We start from the raw sequence: 19,541 nt of genomic DNA on the forward strand, positions 1-19,541 counted from the left end.
GGATACTCCTTGGATTCTGGAACCCCTTCCAGATCTACTGACGCACATTTCGGGACAGTTCCACCCCTCTCTGAGGACGCTCCGGCTGACAGCCTGGCTACTCCACTTCCATCGTTAGTCAGATGTCATAATTTTTTGCCGGAAGTAGTCCATATGTTGTCGTCCTCTCATAAATCATCCACTAGAAAAATCTACTTTAGCAAATGGAAAAGGTTCTCTATTTGGGCTCATTCTAGAGACATTGATCCCTACACGGCTCCTATTGATTCCATTTTGGAATTTTTGTCTATACTGTTCTATCAGGGGTCCGCATCAGCCACCATCAAAGTTCAGCTGGCGGCTATATCAAACTTCCACGTGGCCAATGAGCCTAGCCTTATGGCACACAGACTATGTAAAGCATTCCTTAAAGGTACCTTATTGCTTCGTCCCCCAGTATCCCAACCTGTTATGCCCTGGGACCTCAATTTTGTTCTTCAAGAACTCACTCTTCCACCTTTCGAGCCTGCAGCTACCTGCGAGTTAAAATTTCTAAGATGGAAAACAGCATTTTTAACAGCAATCACTTCAGCGAGGCGGGTCTCCGAAATTCAAGCCCTCTCCATCAAACCCCCATATTTGATCTTCCATAAAGATCGAGTTTCTCTTAGACCAAACCTGTCATTCCTTCCCAAAGTGGCTTCTGTGTCTAATATAAATCAGTCTGTTGAGCTGCCAGTTTTCTTCCCCAATTTTTCCAACAAGGCAGAATTCAGATTTCACCAATTGGATGTACATAGACAGTTACGCTTCTATCTCCACCGGATGAAAGATGTCCAGAAATCTGACCAACTCTGTCTCCTTTTCGGAAAACCAGTCTGGTTCGCCAGTATCCAAGGTTGCACTCTCTAGATGGATAGACATCTGTATTTCCTTCATCTATCAGACTGCAGGTAAAAATTTGCCTTTTCCACCAAAAGCCCACTCCACAAGAGCGGTTTCCACAGCCTATCAAGCTAGATTGTCGAAGGATGATATTTGTGCTGCGGCCACTTGAGCTTCTTCTCACACCTTTGTCTCTCATTACAAATTGGACGTGATTTCCAGGGGCAGATCTTCATTTGGCTCCACAGTTCTCAGGAGTATTTTCCTATGAGCCACCCAGGTTGTAGGTGCTAGGGACGCTATCAACATCAACCCGCTTTTGAGTTTAATGAAAATTATGAAAATCACTCTAATCCTGGCATTTCTTTTGCGGACAATATGTGGACTCTTGAAAACAAATTATTCAGGTACAAGACATTGCAGTTAGATAATTTATACTTAAATGAATGTCTTAAGAAACAGATTGTACCAAAGGGTTTCCGTGTGCATAAATTTCCTAATAATGTCGTTTGTGGGAGTGATTTTCATTCAGAGTTAATTAAGATTTTTGATGATTGTGGGTTTGGCATTGTCAAAGCCATCATTAAAAGAAATGAGTCTGAAATTAAAGTTTTACAACTAGAGATTTTTAAACTCAATGAAAATGTTACTTCAGATTTAAAATTTACTATTGAATCTGAAAAACGCAAATATTATGCACTTAGGACACAGGTAGATCAACAGTGCAACACAGTGCTTAATTGAAAATATAGGAAGCTCAATAGAGATATCAGGGAATACCAGGAAGGCAGGCAATACCCCAATCCACCCAATTCCAGGGGCGGTACATCATATCAGCCAGTGTATAGGGATACTATTAATACACGAGACATATAGTCTCCTAGACAGGAGTTTTCTTCTCCCCTTCATCCCTTCTGAAGGTCCCTCAGAGCCTGTGCCTGAGGAACCTCCCAGAAAGAAATTGTGCAAGAGGAAGCACATAGATTCCCAAGACGAGTCTCTCACTTCCGATACTGACCTCGAGGAATCGGAAGGATCCCCCAAGTCTTCCTCTGATGATGTTTCCTTCTCTGATATCCTGGAGATACTGAAACAAAGAGGAAACTGACCTTCCAAAACCCCTTCCGAGGAGGAGTCAGTATTCCTTAAGGCTTTTGGCGCTCAACCTTTTGCCTCCTTGGTGTTTCCACCCTTCGATGAACTTCTTGACCTTATTTGTGGAAGGGTGTGGGAAAACCCTGATTCTGTGGAGCCCGTACCTAGGCGCCCCAACAAATTTCTCTCCGCCCCTCAGGGAAAAGAATTTCTGTCAAAGGGAGTCCCGGTAGATACCATGGTGGTGGCGGCAGCCACCCAGAAGGAAGTTGCAGAGTCTTCCTCATCGGTCCATCCTCCTAACAAGGAGTCTAGGACTAAAGACCAGTACGGGAAGCGTACCTTGTCTTCAGCCACCTTCACCTTAAGGTCACTGAATTACTTATCTCATTTCACTCGGCTCCAGAGAGATCTCCTTAAGGAGTTGGGAGATACTCTTGCGGGTAACATACCTGAAGCGGTGGCTCAGACAGTTAACGCACAGGTTTCTACCCTCAACTCCATTGCAAACTCGTCCATGCGACTCATTTCGTATGCGGCCGAGGGAGCGAGTAGGGCGGCCAGCTCAGGGGTAGCCCTTAGAAGGCAAGCCTGGCTGCACCTGTGTCACTTCGCGGAGGCCTTCAAGTCTTCCTTCACTGATGCCCCTTTTGATGGTTCCTCTTTGTTTGGGACCAAAGTGAAACACACCCTCACCAGGTGCGAGCAAGAGGGAAAGACCCTGTCTGCCGTCGGGGTCCATTTTTCCCTTCTGTCTAGGCCTTATCCCAAGGCCCAGCGAGGGGGAAAAATGTGGTTCAGGAAATCACAAAGGTTTTTTCCTGCGCTGGGTGAAACCCCCTCCCGAGGCAGGGGAGGGTGGAGTTATTCAGGGAGACGTCGCCCCAGAGGCAGAGGGCGCCCTCGCAATTCTGGAGACCGCCACTCCTTCCGTGGCTCCCCATACTCTCATTCCTGAGGGTATACCCGACTGTGCTTATCCGGAGCCAGTCGGGGGTCAAATTTCCTTGTATCCAGATGCCTGGGAAAACATCACCCAGGACCGATGGGTATTAAGGATAATTTCCGGAGGTTACATCATTCCATTCTCTTCAGTACCCCCTCCCATAAGAAAAATCCCGGACGTTCCACCCAGTCAAAGGGATCAAGCAGCCTCAGAGAGATCTCAGCTGCTAGAAAACGGAGCCATCCAACCAGTCCCCTTAGACGAAATCGGATTAGGGACTTACTCAAGATTCTTTTTGGTGCGAAAGAACAGAGGACCTGAGACCCATACTAGATCTCAGTCAGCTCAACAATTACGTACACAAGTCCAAATTCTGTATGGTCACTCTACAATCTATTCTCCCATTGTTGGGAGAGGAAGTATGGATGTGCTCCATCGACCTGAAGGATGCTTACTACCATGTCAAAATGGACAGGACATCCAGGTGTCATCTACACTTCCGGCTGGGAGCCAGGCACTTCCAGTTTCAAGCCCTGCCCTTTGGTCTCACCACAGCCCCCGGGTGTTCACCAAGTGTATGGCAGTGGTGACGGCTCACTTGAGACGTCAAGGATTCCAGGTGTTTCTGTACCTGGATGACTGGCTCCTCACCGCCCCCACCAGGCATCAACTAATTCTGACCAGGGACGCTACCATCAGTCTATGTCACCAATTAGGCATCACGATAAACTGGGAAAAATCTGCCTTATTGCCCTTACAGTGTCTCACCTTTATAGGAGCAGAGTTGGACACCATTCAAATGCAAGCGTTCTTACCACAAGAAAGAATCACAGCGTTGCAACAACAAATTCACACGCTGATGCCTCTGAGACATGCAAAGGCAAGACTGATTCTTCAACTCCTAGGGACCATGGCGGCTACTATCATGTTGGTTCCGCTAGCGAGATTACACATGAGACTTCTTCAATGGCTTCTCTTTGTCCAATGGTCTCTCCAAAGACTTCCGCTATCGCATCCAATCCTAATAACAGACAGATGCAATCAGGACCTCCGTTGGTGGCTGTGCACCAACAACTTGAATGGAGGAAAACCCTTTGTTCAACCCGTCCCTGTTGCCACGGTGACCACGGACACCTCCCAGTTGGGGTGGTGGTGGGGGCATTATCTCTGCAGGACGGTCCAAGGCACGTGGCAGGAGCATGAGATACATTTGCACATAAATGTCCTGGAGATGAGAGCAGTGCTTCTTGCGTTGCAGGCACTTCAAGAAGTTCTTCCGCTAGGGACCATTGCGATACCACACTACTGACATGTTGTCTGAGTGTATCTCAACAAGCAAGGAGGAACCCGATCTTACCCACTATGCAGGGAGGCCATGCGCTTGTGGCATTGGGCAATAGCTTCCCAACTGTTTCTGGTGGCAACACACATTCCGGGGAAGAACAATGTAATGGCGGACAAGCTAAGCAGGGTGATTCTTATGCCCTACGAGTGGTCCCTGAATCGCCTGGTTGCAGAGCGAATCTTCAGCAAATGGGGTCAACCTTGCTGCAACCTTTTTGCCAGCCCTCTCAATGCGAAATGCAGCAACTACTTCTCGCTGATCCCCCCACCGGGGGAATCACCCAGGGACGCTCTAGCTCACAATTGGCCCTCCGGTCTGCTTTATGCTTTCCCTCCATTTCCCCTTCTCTCAAGGGTGATTCAGAAAGCGCAATCCTTGGGAAGCAGGATGATTCTGATTGCCCCACACTGACCTCGTCAAGTATGGTTCCCCTTCCTTCAACCTTACATTGTGGATACTCCTTGGATTCTGGAACCCCTTCCAGATCTACTGACGCACATTTTGGGACAGTTCCACCCCTCTCTGAGGACGCTCCGGCTGACAGCCTGGCTACTCCACTTCCATCGTTAGTCAGATGTCATAATTTTTTGCCGGAAGTAGTCCATATATTGTCGTCCTCTCATAAACCATCCACTAGAAAAATCTACTTTAGCAAATGGAAAAGGTTCTCTATCTGGGCTCATTCTAGAAGCATTGATCCCTGCACGGCTCCTATTGATTCCATTTTGGAATTTTTGTCTATACTGTTCTATCAGGGGTCCGCATCAGCCACCATCAAAGTTCAGCTGGTGGCTATATCAAACTTCCACGTGGCCAATGAGCCTAGCCTTATGGCACACAGACTATGTAAAGCATTCCTTAAATGTACCTTATTGCTTCGTCCCCCAGTATCCCAACCTGTTATGCCCTGGGACCTCAATTTTGTTCTTCAAGAACTCACTCTTCCACCTTTCGAGCCTGCAGCTACCTGCGAGTTAAAATTTCTAACATGGAAAACAGCATTTTTAACAGCAATCACTTCAGCGAGGCGGGTCTCCAAAATTCAAGCCCTCTCCATCAAACCCCCATATTTGATCTTCCATAAAGATAGAGTTTCTCTTAGACCAAACCTGTCATTCCTTCCCAAAGTGGCTTCTGTGTCTAATATAAATCAGTCTGTTGAGCTGCCAGTTTTCTTCCCCAATTTTTCCAACAAGGCAGAATTCAGATTTCACCAATTGGATGTACATAGACAGTTACGCTTCTATCTCCACCGGATGAAAGATGTCCGGAAATCTGACCAACTCTGTCTCCTTTTCGGAAAACCGGTCTGGTTCGCCAGTATCCAAGGTTGCACTCTCTAGATGGATAGCCAGCTGTATTTCCTTCATCTATCAGAATGCAGGTAAAAATTTGCCGTTTCCACTTAAAGCCCACTCCACAAGAGCAGTTTCCACAGCCTATCAAGCTAGATTGTCGAAGGATGATATATGTGCTGCGGCCACTTGAGCTTCTTCTCACACCTTTGTCTCTCATTACAAATTGGACGTGGTTTCCAGGGGCAGATCTTCATTTGGCTCCACAGTTCTCAGGAGTATTTTCCTATGAGCCACCCAGGTTGTAGGTGCTAGGGACGCTGTCCCATGGGTAAGAATGTAGGCGAGATAGGACTACATAACATCAATAAGTTATGTACTCACCATAACGTTCGATGTATGTAGTCCATCTCACCTCACATTCTTTCTTACCCTCCCACCGTCCCCCTGCCTGGAGGATTTGAAAGTTAGATTTTATCCTGCAGAGTCCCTTTGAATAAATTTGTTTGTATGGATGTGTGCTATGTATGCAGTAACTGGGTTGTTAGCAGCAAACTAGATATGGGGATGCGAAGCAGTGTACCATGGGATACCCTGTTAGCCCAGCCAATCAGAGACTTTTGAGCTAGTAAAATAGGCAGAGTCAGAATGTGAGTCGAGATGGACTACATACATCGAACGTTATGGTGAGTACATAACTTCTTGTTTACAATGATATCTACTATAAAACAAAGCTTTTTAAACAGAAAAAGAAATGCGATGAGTAGTTGTTAGTTATTAAAGTCTGTTCTTCCAGCAGTTTTTTGAATTTCAGCCATGTATTATATGTAGAGGTGATTCTAGATGTTCTTGTCTTGATCATGATACATATTCTGAGAGCTCAATCGCGTCTCTCTTCATATAGTCCAAGGAGGTATGTCTCAGGTCATTCAGGCCCACATGTGCTGTACTGGTACTTAGGGGTAAGTGACCGGAGTGCTTGAATGATCTGATGAATCCTGGCCCCTGACAGACAAGTAACTGTAAACTTCCCTTTATCCAGCCTGATAAGAGGGACATCAGTATGTCTCACAGTGGAGTCTCCTGTGACCAGAATGTTGAGTTTGTGCAGTGTTTCGCCTTATGGGTTTGGTAGTTGAGAAACAAAGAGATGTGGTTTTGTGTAGTGTGATTGGAATTGTCTTGTTTTTGTGCATGCAGAGTTGGAGGACTGCACCTGAGAGGCTTTTGAGGTTTGGGTAAATTGCATGTGAGCACCTCTGCATGTATGGGTCTATGTGTGTGTGGTCCTTTGCGGGTGCAGTGAGCAATGTGTGAGAGTTACTAACAACCTGTTTGTTGCTTTCTGTGTCTGTATTTGAGAGTCTAGCTTCCAGTGTCAATGTGTAACTATATCTCTCACATACTGTGTTTGTCAGTTCAAGAATTAAGTGGTTGTCAGTGTACATAAAGCAATTAAGTTACGTTGTCTCAGGATGCCCATGTCCACCCAGCTGGATGGAGAGATAGCAGGAAAGTGCCCATTCATGGTTGCATGTCGTAATGTGTGCTTGAAAGGATAGGAGTGGAAGGTTTTTGTAACTGGATGAAGGAAGTGTGCTTCAGTGGTGTAATCTGAAGCTAATCTAACCAGTGATGCTGCCCAGCACCAAACCAGATGCTGTCTGAGCAGCAATAGTCCTGGGTGCTGTAATAAGGTAAATAGCATAGTAAATTTTCACAATATAATGAAAATAAACAATGTTTTAAGAAATCCCATCCTGGAACTTTGAGATCTGAAGAGTTGCCTCGCTTCAGGTGTAGACTCAACTACTAACTGTAAATGTAGCAAACAGTTACTCCAGTTTAAAATGAAATAAGAGTTTTTTTTTCTGTAAGTGCTTTAGAGCTTAGCATACTGTGTGTGCACTGGAGAAATTGGCTTGACGTACATATATAGGGCACCCCGAATTAAAAAAAAAAAAAAAAACAGTATACATATGAAAAAGCAAAGAATGAGAGACGTGGCACTCACTATATTGTCAAATTATATGCACCATAGCACTATAATTATACAACAGTAAAAGTATTCTATCCGTATCCTGCCCTCCCATCAAAGGAAATTAAAAACTGAGAAAGACTACTCAGCAAACAGTTAACATTCCCTGTGTATGTAAACTGTAGCAATTGCTAGTAAGCAGTATGCTACGGTTTAAAATGGTAGAATTTATTATATGTATTTTTTCCAACATGTCCCCTCCTGGGACTTCAGGACCAAAGAGTTTGTGCCACAGATGTAGCAAGCAGTTGATGCAGCTTAAAAGAAAGTAAGAGTTTCTTTTTGCATACATGTGTATATTATAGAAACGTTGACCAACCAAAGTGTAAAATAATACATTGAGGAAATCCCCGAATTAGGGCAGAATGCCATTAGAGTTTAATTAAGATTGGAAGTAGCATGCATTATCTGAATAATATGAAGTACGTAAAAAGTAGGGGGAGAAACGCAATTCAAGTATTGCTGACAGAATTAGAAATGAAATCTGGCATTAGCATGATTTTTTCGAAAGCTAGGAAGTTGTGTCTTTTGGCTTTTCCTGGTTAGGGGTCGCCACAGCAGAACTCCGGTCCGCTAATGATTGGTAGTTGATTTTTACTTGCCGGGTTACCAGCCCTGATGCACAACCTTCAATGAAGGTATGCCCATTCACGCAAGTCTCCACGCAGAAGACGCCCTAGCTGAGAATCGAATGGACAGCGTCTTACTGTGAGGCGACAATGCTACCGCAGCACCACCATTTCGAAAGCTAGGAAGTAAAAATCTTAAATGGTGCTGCAGCCAAAGAGGGACTATATTGTTAACAGGTTTACTTTTAAAATCATGATCTGTACATATAAAAAGTTGATCACTTCCACTTTTGCTCCGCTGCTGCCCTACCTGTCAGAATTTGTAGTGGCAGAATTATGATAGCTGACATAAAAGTATAAATTGCTGCTATCTTTGCCCAAATATAGTTGCAGTACCTCTTAAACTCTCTGGGCAAGAAATTTCATGGAAACGAGTAAGGGAAAGATAACAGAAATCAGGTTGAAATTATAAATGCTGCAAAGCTAAATGGATTATCGGATAACTGGGTTAGCTTTGACATGCATTTTTTGAAAAATGTGATTTCTGGCGCTCAGTGATTCTAAGTTAAAGATATAAAGTTGTAATATAGACAAGGGATTTACTTGTAGCAGAGCAGCATGCATAGTCTCTTCCTTTTTTCATCCCAATATTTAGGAAAGCTGCAAATAATACTATTTGATTAAAAAAAATGAGCACATCCCCTTTGCACAACTGCAGGTATACTTAACCAACATTGTGCAAGAAAAGGAATTCAGTTGAAAAGGCATAGCATTGATTATTGACACCTAACATATATTCTCAACTGCTTAAGTGTTAACAAAAATGACATATAAGAAAGATAAAAATTAAAATCTGTCTCTGTGTCTGTCTCTCTGTCTCTGTCTCTTTGGATGGATAGCTTGCTGTGTGGCCCTTCACAAAAATGAAGCTAGGTAGAAATTCCAGTGGTAAAATAGGTTCCTCCAACTTGCAGCACTAAAACAAAAGAACAGTGCCACCTATGTGATGTCACTAGGTAGGTGGATAACTTGTGTATGCTTCAGGAGAAGTTAGAAAAGGTAGCATGAATTATGTTACTTTGTGGGTGGGCTTTATAAACAACACTATGCAAACTACTAAGATTTAATTGCTTTGACTTCCAGGATGGCTGCACACAGATCAACAGCTTAATTTCAACTCTCCCAGTGTGAAAAAAGAAACTAAGAGATAAGGGCAAGTAACTCTGCCAGTTTTAGTAAATTCAGTTGCTAACCACTAAGTATACTGCCTGGATGCCAGCAAAGAAGAAGAAACTTAAAAAGCCTGAAAGAAAATCAACTAGAAAAGGTGAAGAGAAAACACTGACTGGGAAGAATCCTGCAGCTGCTAAGTAAAAATGCACTTCAAGCTCCAGCTTTGGTACAATAGACTGCTTACAATAGTTGTTGTTGTATCTTTCGGCTTCTCCCGGTTAGGGGTCACCACAGCAGAACTCCAGTCTGCTAATGATTGGCAGTAGATTTTTACGTACCGACTTGCCAGGCCTGATGCACAACCTTCAACGAAGGTACGCCCATTCACGCATGTCTCCACACAGAAGACGCTTTAGCTGAGAATCGAACAGGACAATGTCTTACTGTGAGGCGACGACGCTACCGCAGCACCACCACCGCAGACGGCTTACAGCAGTGTAGAGGGGAAAAAAATAAATGTTTTCAGAGCTGATTAAAATAAAATATTGCCCGAGTATATCAACTTAAGTAACAAAAAGCTGGAGAATGGGAAGAAGCTTTAAACAGCTCTTCAAATGAACTGTTAAAACTGCAAAAATCAGAGGCTGAAATGAAGAAAAGGCTGGCTGAAAATAAAACTACTCAAGAAAAGCTGTTTTAAAGATGGTAGAGTTTAGACAACAGAGCACGCAGGGAAAACCTGAGATTTTCTGCTGTACCAGAGAAACTGGAAGTAATGGACTGCATTCATTTTATGAAAGCACAAATAAGCAAATGGACTGATATTCCACAGCAGGATTTGCTAAATGAAAGGGCCCACAGTGTGTATGCTGCAAACCTAGCCAAGAGAAAGCAGCTCAGACCTGTATATTAGTAAAGATGCAATTATACCAGCAGAAAGAGTTGATCCTGACAAAACCTTGGCAGAATGGCAAAGTGTTAAAAATTTGAGACAGTAGAGCGTTTGTGGACGATTATTCACTGTACATCAGGCAGAAGAGAAGCACATTTATCCCAGCAATAAGACAATTTTGAGAGGCAGATGTGAGATTCAAGCTGCTATATACAGCTTGCAGAATATTTTTTTTCCTGGAGGATCAGAATCATTTTTTGATGCAGAACAGACTAAGGAGGAAGTAAAAGTTTGTCCAACAAAAAGCGAGCCATTAAACAGAAGGGGACTCTGCTACTTATTCTTCTGATAATAAAGATCGTAGAGAGACTTTGGCAATGAAACTTCTTCCAGTGCTCCAAAGGAAAATGCTAGAGAGAGGGGAAAAAAGCACAGGAGTTGACTTGAAGAATTGGGAGTACTATGGACTCAAATCAAAGTCTCCGGGAGATGGCGATAAACAGGAAGAAGACCAGCAACACAAATTAGTGAGTAAATGAGATTATAAAACATCAGTCACATTTGTGAAATATGGCTTTACAAAAAGAAGCAACTGAAGAAGACTGGACTTTTGTTGGCTTTGTTAAACTTGTGGAGGACTGAAAAGCCAACACCCCACTTCATGTCATTAGTGTTTGGAAGGACATTAAAGGGAAAGAAAACTAACCATAAGTAAAACAATTATTGTTAACAGTATTTGTGTATAAACATTTCATGATGTAAATTACATGTTATGTATTAAAACATTTTTCGTTACTGTTTTATAGATTCAAATGTATATTCTAGGCTAATGACCACCAGGGCCTTTATAAGTCTAACCGTGTAATACATCCTAATTGTGTCCATATGTGTCATGGGTGTTTATTTGGTGGGAATATGTTAGGATGTTTCTAGAGGTTATGTGGAAGGGTGTGCAAGTTTGGCCATTGCTGTCTGCATCCTGTCTGTCAGAGCCATGAGGCCAGACCCAGGGTAAATTTCTCATTTCCCAGCCATTGGTCAAGATTACACTTAAATAGGGTTAGGAATAGATGTTGATTCGTGTGCTTGGCGAGCCTGTTCCAGAGCATGGGAATCTTCTGAGATGTATCTGTATCACCATCATGTCTTCTTAATGTCCTTAGCAAAATTTAAGTCCTTGGGTCTAGTGGTTCTGATGCTGTTTGTTTTGTGGATTTGCAAAAGGTCCATCAGAGCTGAATCTGAGAATGCCTTATCTGTCAGGCATAGATCACCTCTCCGTAACCTATAGGCAACAGTACAGAGATGGGGTTTTAAGGCAGTCTGTACAGGTAAATATCTTTATGCCCTAGATTCTCCTGGTAAGGAACCTTTGTGGATGTTCCAACTGTTGCTTATATCTGGTCAGGTACTTGTCGAAGGGAGCATTATACTCGGTGATGATCTGATAAGGGATGATCTGATAAGGGCTGAATAAAGTGGCAGTATGACTTCCTTGACTCTGGATACCATACCCTTACTTATAAGTTGGATGATGTAGAATGATTGTCGTACTACCTTGGCCACATATTGGTCAAAGGCCAGATTGCAGTCCTCATATGTTCCCGGATCCCTGATTACTGGTCAATTCTTAGAGGGTTGTCTTATTCACGGAATAATTAGCTTGGGTGGCAGTTTAACCAAAAGGCACTGCAATTAATTTCTTGGCATTATGTTTTACACCCATGATTTTGGCACCAGTCATTTGTCTGTGTTGAACTCCTTAGTAAGATGTTTGTGTCATGGAGGTAATTTATGATACTTTCTATTTTGCTTAATCTGTGAACTTGGTCAGCCAAAGGACCGTGACATTTACCTTTATGTCTGTGAAGTAGATGTCAAGTAGGAGCTTGGAGCCCTGAGGTACCCCACTGGTGACTGGTCTCTTAATGGAGGTGGTGTCACCAATTCTGACTTTCCGTGTTCTGTCTGTGAGCTAGCTGACAATCCAGCTAGTTATGTAGGGGTTTATGATGCCCAGTTCGGTGAGTTTTTCGACTATGCCGAAGTTGAGGTATTGTATCGAACACCTTACCCTGGTCCAGGTAGGTAGTATGCATTGGTTTCCCCTTATCCATTGCCTGTGTGACCTTCTCAAAGAAGTCCATCAGGTTTAGTAGGCATAATCTTCCTTTGACAAAGCCAGATTGGACTGGGTTCAGAGTCTGAAGGTTGCCTATGTCTTTGTTGATCATTTCCATGATAATTCATTCCACGGTTTTGCATAGTAGTCTAGTCAGACTAATTGGTCTTTTAACTTCTTGCATCAGTTGTTGGTCCACCCTTATGAAGTGGGATAACTACTGCAGTCCTTCAGTTTTGTGTTATAAAGCCTGTTGTGAGGCTGTAGTCGAAAAGTGGCTCAAATGGTTCTGATAGGTTAAGTTTCAAGCTATTTAGGAAGAATCATGAAATATTATCAGGGCCCATTGAGACAAAATAAAATAAAGTGCAGGCATTCTGAATGATTAGATTTCCAAATGTAAACTGTTTGGGTTGGCATGATGACTATTGCAACCACAGAAAGGAAAGAGGAGAGGAGTGACAGACTGGGACAATAATGCCAGTACCATTTTTTAGTTTTTCTTATGTTAATTGTGTGCATCTCTAGAAGTAAAAATATAAGTTATTCAGTGGGAGCGAATGACAATGTCAGTATGGATGAGGTCTAAATAGTACCATGCCTTAGCTTAGATATATTTTATTTTTCTTGCTTTCTTTTGTTGTTCATGGGTGGCCACGGTGGTGCAGTGGTTAGCATTGTCGCCTCACAGCAAGAGGTTCTCCGGTTCGATCCTTGGCTGGGGTGCCTTCTGTGCGGAGTCTGCATGTCCTCCTTGTGGTCGCATGGGTTTCCTCCGGCTGCTCCGGTTTCCTTCCACATCCCAAAGACATGCTGCAGGTGGATTGGACACACTAAATTTGGCCCTAGGTGTGAGTGTGTGTGTGTGTGTGTGTGCCTTCTGTGGAAGGTTGGGCACCGGGCTGGCAACTCGACACTGTAAAACTCCACTGCCAATCATGAGCGGACAGGTGATCTGCTCTGGCGACCCCTAACCGGGAAAAGCAGAAAGAAGAAAAAGATTGTTGGTTATGGTTTAGTAGACTGAAATCGATGGGAATGTTAAATTAAAACAGGGTAGAGGAGAGATGACATTAAGATAATTGGGGCTATACCTCTGCTTGTGTCAGTGAGGTAGGTTTTTACCGTGTATAATGTCTAGTTTTTGATTATTTTTTTAACCACGTACACTTTATTAATAGGATGATGTTTTTCACAGCATAGTTACTGTGTTTCTGCAACACTAATGCCAACTTACAGTTAAATGTGAAAGTCGCAAAAACCCTCTCAAAATATCAATCATGGAAGCAGAAGTTGAGTTCTGTACATGAATATGCTCTCAAACACATACCCACCCATATGGGCGCGTGTACATATGATGTGTATAAGTAGAGAGAGAGAGAAGGATAGATATACATACACACGTACAAAGCCGCAGCCAGATTATAAATATATTGCTGTGAGGACAAAAGTGGAGGAAGGTTTCTTAATACATTAGTAAGACCGATCAGCATATATAAAGGAAAATAAGAATACATGGATTTTGGGGAGTTGTGTAACCTATGTTGCCACAGTTTGTATAGCTACACTAACTATACATACCTGTATAAATAAGCATATATTAATGTATTTTAATGGTCTGAGAGTAGTACTTTTATGATTGATACAAACAGAAAACTTTGAGTACGGGATGTCAGCAACTTGGAACTCCTTGAATGAGAGAGTGCAAAGCAGTACTACATAGTGTCATATCTATTTTTGCTCATAACAAAATTTGTAGTAGTTGGAAAAAGGGCAGTCTTGAGTAATTAGGGCAGTTTGCAGTTATTCATTACTTATTTTTGGATTAGCTAGTCATCTTTACCATTATGGCATTTCCTTTTGTTCCCCTGCACCCTAGTGGCAGGAGTATGCAATTAGAACTTGTCTGAAGACTGCTGGAATGGGGCTCAGTTTTTTAGCTTTTTTTTGGTTAATTTGTTTAAATCAGTTTGCTCATTTGCTACTGTTATATTTAAAAAAATTGCACTTTATTCATCTGCTTTTACTGTATTTGTGTTTCTTCCTACTTTTTTACTTTATTTTGCTTTTGCTGCCTATTCTTAAAAGTACTCAATTGCATTTATTCTGCTGCATTTATTGCTGCTTGTCAGTAGCCTGATTAAATTGTAACTGTTATTCTAAGCCTTTTGGTTTAAAGCACTTGGGCTTCAGGCCAGTTGTTTTACATTAAGAAGGTTTGTGGTCTGCACTCTTGTGGCAGGACAGGTAGTGGGAGGTTGGCGTAATGGTTAAGGTGCTTACCTTAGAAACACAAGGTGTAGGATTTGATTCTCACATGGGGTAACTGGCTAGGCTTAAAATGGCCCTTAAGTGCAGTTAGCCTAGTACTTACCTATGAACCTTCTAAGTTGGGAGTTGCTGATTGAAGGCTTAGTGTCTTAGTTTTAGTTTAAGCACTTGGGTTTCAGGCCAGTTGTTTTACATTAAGAAGGTTTGTGGTCTGCACTCTTGTGGGAGGAGAAGGTAGATTCTACCCTTCTGAGCTGGGAATTTCTGGTTAAAGGTTTATTGTGCCTGCTTATTTGAACCGTTTCTTTCTGAAATTGGTGTGCCTTGTTTGCAGTAGCTCTTCAATTTTTCCCTTAGATCTTGCTAGTTCTCTTCTCTTTCATTTAACTAGCTTATTCGCCTAGCACTTCATCTGGTTTCTTGTAGCAATTATTGTAGCACACATAAGTGCTAATAGCACTAAACGTCCTATAAGGAAACCGCTCCATACTTAATAGTGACCTTCCCTCCTGGCACGTCTAAAGGTCAGTTCCCTGTGCTTTCTTCTATTAACCTGGTGAACTTGCATTCTGAGGCAGTGTAACAACTGCCTCATGTACACAGACAACCCTCTCCTCTTACCTCCCAACACTCAGACTTGTGAGAGACGCACTTATATGTCCAAACAGGAAGACATACACTCTTTAACCAAGACCAGAATAGCTGGTCAAGAGGAGAAGGTCAACACCTGCACCACACCACATGGAACATGTAGCCCTCCAGAACACCCACCATCACAGGTAAAACATAAAAGCACAAGCCACACACCTACCTTCGCGGAGGCTCTCAATAGAAATCTACCCAAACAGTGGAGACCTCCAAATCAGAAATGCACTTGACCACCACAACACAACGCAAATCACAAGAGACACAGCTCACCTACACAGTGTGCCCCTCTACCTAAGCCCCTAAGGCAAAACAGCTTGCCCAATGTACTAATCATAGGTGACTCGATAGTGAGGCACACTGATGTCCCACTCACTAGGTTGAATAAGGAGAAGGTAACAGTCAGCTGTCTGTCTGGTGCCTGGATCGGACACACAACACATGCACTCAGGTCACTCCACCACAAGTGCAAGTATGACTCTGTCATTGTCGATGTGAATGACCTGAGACATACCTCCGTGGACTACATGAAAAGAGACATGGAGGAGCTCTTGGATGATGTGGCCCAGGCAGGTATGATCCTAGGCCTGAGCAGCATCCTTCCGTCACCCAGAATGATACTACAGTACAAGCAGAAAATGATTGACTTCAACAATTGGCTAGGTTTCTGGTGTCATTCTAAGGAGAATCCAGTATTTGTCTGCTTGGGATGACATGATTGACAGACCTCAATACTTTGCCAGAGATGGCCTACATCTGTCATCCCAAAGTTTCCGGATAATGGCTAAGGCTCTTGCCACCCCTGTAGTGCCTTTTTTAGGTGGCGTTCCAAAGACAAAATTACCACCGTAACAGCTGTAAATAAATGCAATCTGAGGGTCATGCTGCTCAACACTAGAAGTCTAAATCTTGAGATGTACTCACTCGAAGCACTCCTCAAAATGGAGAACATCGACATTTGTGCTTTAACGGAGACCTGGTTTAAAGCAGCAGAAAGCACCCCTGCACTACCAGGCTATAACTCGTTCCACATCTTTCGGCCCCAGAAAATGTACCGAAACTCCAAAGGTGATGGCATCTCCATATTCATAAAGGATATGCACACCTCCAGACTAGTAGCCCAACATAACGCATCGGAGATACTTAAGATACAACTAACCTGCGATTCAGGTCGTAGCCTGCTATAGGTCCCCAACCATGTCCCAAGACTGTAATTCCACATTCCTAAGCACCCTAGAAACATTTGGGTCCAACCCAACACTCTCATACTGGGTGACTTCAACTACCCCTCCATCAACTGGGAAACTACTCATGCACCAATACACTTGCCCAACGCTTCCTGGAATTCATTAATTCCAATGCGCTAGACCAGCTCATTCTTACCCCCACTAGAGGAAGCAACATCCTTGACCTGGTTATTACTAACATGGGCAACTGTTGCTCAACACCAATAGTCAATTCCTCCCTGGTTAGATCCGACCACAAACTAATTACCATGGAAATCCACATCTCACCCACACCGCCAGCAAAGGTAACCACCATGAAAATCTTCTCCAAAGCTGACTTTGGGCTCCTAAAAACAGAGGTGGCTAACTTCACGGCACCCATGCAAATGGAAAATTGGTGCATGACTGCTGAATGATACACCAATGCACTGTACGAACACGTACATAAATGCATGAACTAGTCATACCCAACAGAACCAAGATGCTGTCCTCCAAAAAAAGGAAGCCAGTCTGTTGGTCCCCTGCCATTAACAAAACTCTACAACAGAAGGAAGAAACTGTTGCAGAAAAGGGTGAAGTCTCAAGACTGGAAAAACTCCCTTATTAGCCTCAACAAAAAGTTGAGATCCCTCATCAAAACCTCTAAAGCTAGCTATGAAGGCAAAATTGCAGCAGACACTAAAAACAACCACAAAGCCTTCTTCAGTTATGTCAAGAATCTCCATGGCAATACCCCGATTTTCTCTGAGTTACTGCACAATGGTACCTCCTGTACTGAACCAGCAGATACTGCCAACATACTGGCCAACAGATTCAGTGCCAACTTTATCCCTCTCTCCCACCCTAAAGGACCATTCACAATACCGGAAGAATGCCAGGCACCCAGCTTTACTGCAGTAGAGGTTAAAGCTGCATTGTCCAAGGCCAAGAATACAGCTTCCATGGGACCCAACAATATCCCTGGCTGTGTTCTACATGAACTACAAAGTGAACTGGCACCACACCTGTGTGCCCTGTTCAATCACAGCCTCACCTCAGGCTTTGTCTCTACAGAATGGCGCACTGCTACAGTAATCCCTCTCCATAAAGGGAGAGTGTCTACAGACCCTGGGAATTATTGTCCCATTAGCATGACAAGTCTGATATGTAAGGCTATGGAGCTCGTCATCATGGACCTAATTAACAAGGATATAGGGAATCTCCAAACTCTGGATCCCACACAGTTTGGATTTGTGAAGGGTAGATCATGCCTGCTTAAACCTGGTTGACTTCTTTGAGTCAGTCACCCGAGCTGTGGATGAGGGCAAGACAGTTTATACAGCCTACCTCGATCTCACCAAGGCATTTGATACCGTTTCCCACTCAGGAATTATTGATAGACTCACCAAACTAGGCATCAACCCCTATATCACTAGGTGGGTTGCAGATTGGCTCACAGAAGCCACAGAAAGTACCAGACTCCAAGCCAGACTACCGACCAGTCACGAGTGGAGTCCCACAGGGATCGGTCCTGGGACATCTCCTGTTTGGCGTCTACTTCTCAGAATTCCAGGCCAACACGGAGGGACTCCGGCCGACCAAGTTCATTGATGATTGCAAGCTGGGAGCCATTATTAACTCCCCAAGTGATGTAGACATCCTACAGAAAGGCCTCACTGACACCGACGACTGGTGTCAAAACCATGGCCTTAAGCTTAATGCCAAAAAATGCATCGTTATTCCCTTTGGGAAAAACTCATTTCCCACTAATTCCACATTGATGGTAGCCCACTGAACGCTGAAGGCGTTATAAGAGATCTGGGGACACAGGTTGACAGCAACCTCTCCTTTGACCACCACATTGCCACTGTGATCAGAAAGTCCTATGTGACACATCTCATTACCAAGGGTTTTGCATCCGGGGAGAAAGAGGTCATCATCTCTCTACTCTTCCCTCATTAGGCCAATCGTCGAGTATGATGGCCCATTTGGCATATACCTCAATAAACACCTGCAACAGCTGGAAAGGCCACAAAAGTACCTCACGAAGAGGATCCTAGGCCTTAAACACATGCCCTACATGGACAGACTCAAAAAACTCCAGCTTTTCTCTGTCTCATATCGTCTATTAGGAGGCAATCTCTGCATGACTTACAAAGCCATGTTTGACCCAGCCCTGTTAGAAATGTTGCACCTAAAGAAATCCCAATCCCTGTGCACCACACACTCCAGGGACCTCAACTTCATTACCACAATCAACAGAGCATGCTGGAGGGACAGGTTCATAACCCAGAGACTGCCCATGCTCTGGAACAGACTTCCCGTACATGTCGAGCAGAGCACCTCACTGGCCCTTTTCAAGAGAAATCTTGATGAGTGGATGGGAGATAGAAAGTTAACCCCGAGGATCGCTCCAGTGGCTCTACTTGATAGCGGCACTGGGAACTAATGGAGGCATGATACCAGGGCACTTCTATGGGCTAGTCTTGTAAAGGCTCCAGGGCCGTTGGCCTAGTACACACCTATGAACTTACTGGTGATTACACTGAAAAGTATAGCTACAGAATTATACAGATGCAATAGGTTTCTTAGCTGAAATGTCCAGACACGTGTGGTAACAAATGGCACTGAAGGTAAAGCTTATTAAAGTGCATTGTGTATTCCTTATATATTTTGGTTTTACTTTTGGAAGGAAACAAATTAACTGCAGCAAACATATAGTAGCAGTTTTTCAGAAGTAGATCAGGTAGACTACTTTAGATTTAAGTGTAAACATCTATCATTTGTAGGTTTTTGGGAATGTGCCTGTAAGGTGCTGGTGCTGGTTAGGAGCACTTAAAAGGATGTAAAGTAGACTAGATGTTTGTTAGTTCCTTTCACCTCAGTGCAGAGACCCACTTCCTTCACAGTAATTGTTGAAGGTAAACTTTTTAGTCCCTTGGGACTTGGAATAGCTTTGGGGCTGAATAGTGTACTTACTAGCAAAAGTGACCACCTCAGTTGGATTCTGCCTCAAAATAAGATATGTGAAGTTTCTTTAAAAATAATGAACACTGTAACTGCAGTAAGCAGGAAGTGTGA

At 43.4% G+C, this 19,541-nt stretch overlaps 1 protein-coding gene across 1 annotated transcript in view; it reads left to right on the top strand.

The window, feature by feature from the left end:
* LOC122795951 (transcription factor TFIIIB component B'' homolog) overlaps positions 1-19,541 on the top strand; it is a 266,341-nt gene that overhangs the window by 219,399 nt on the left and 27,401 nt on the right. The gene's annotated exons all lie outside the window — the stretch shown is intronic.

The sequence above is a fragment of the Protopterus annectens genome, chromosome 2.part2 (assembly GCF_019279795.1).
Source record: "Protopterus annectens isolate FY-2018-M chromosome 2.part2, PAN1.0, whole genome shotgun sequence".
Classification (NCBI taxonomy): Eukaryota; Metazoa; Chordata; order Ceratodontiformes; family Protopteridae; genus Protopterus; species Protopterus annectens.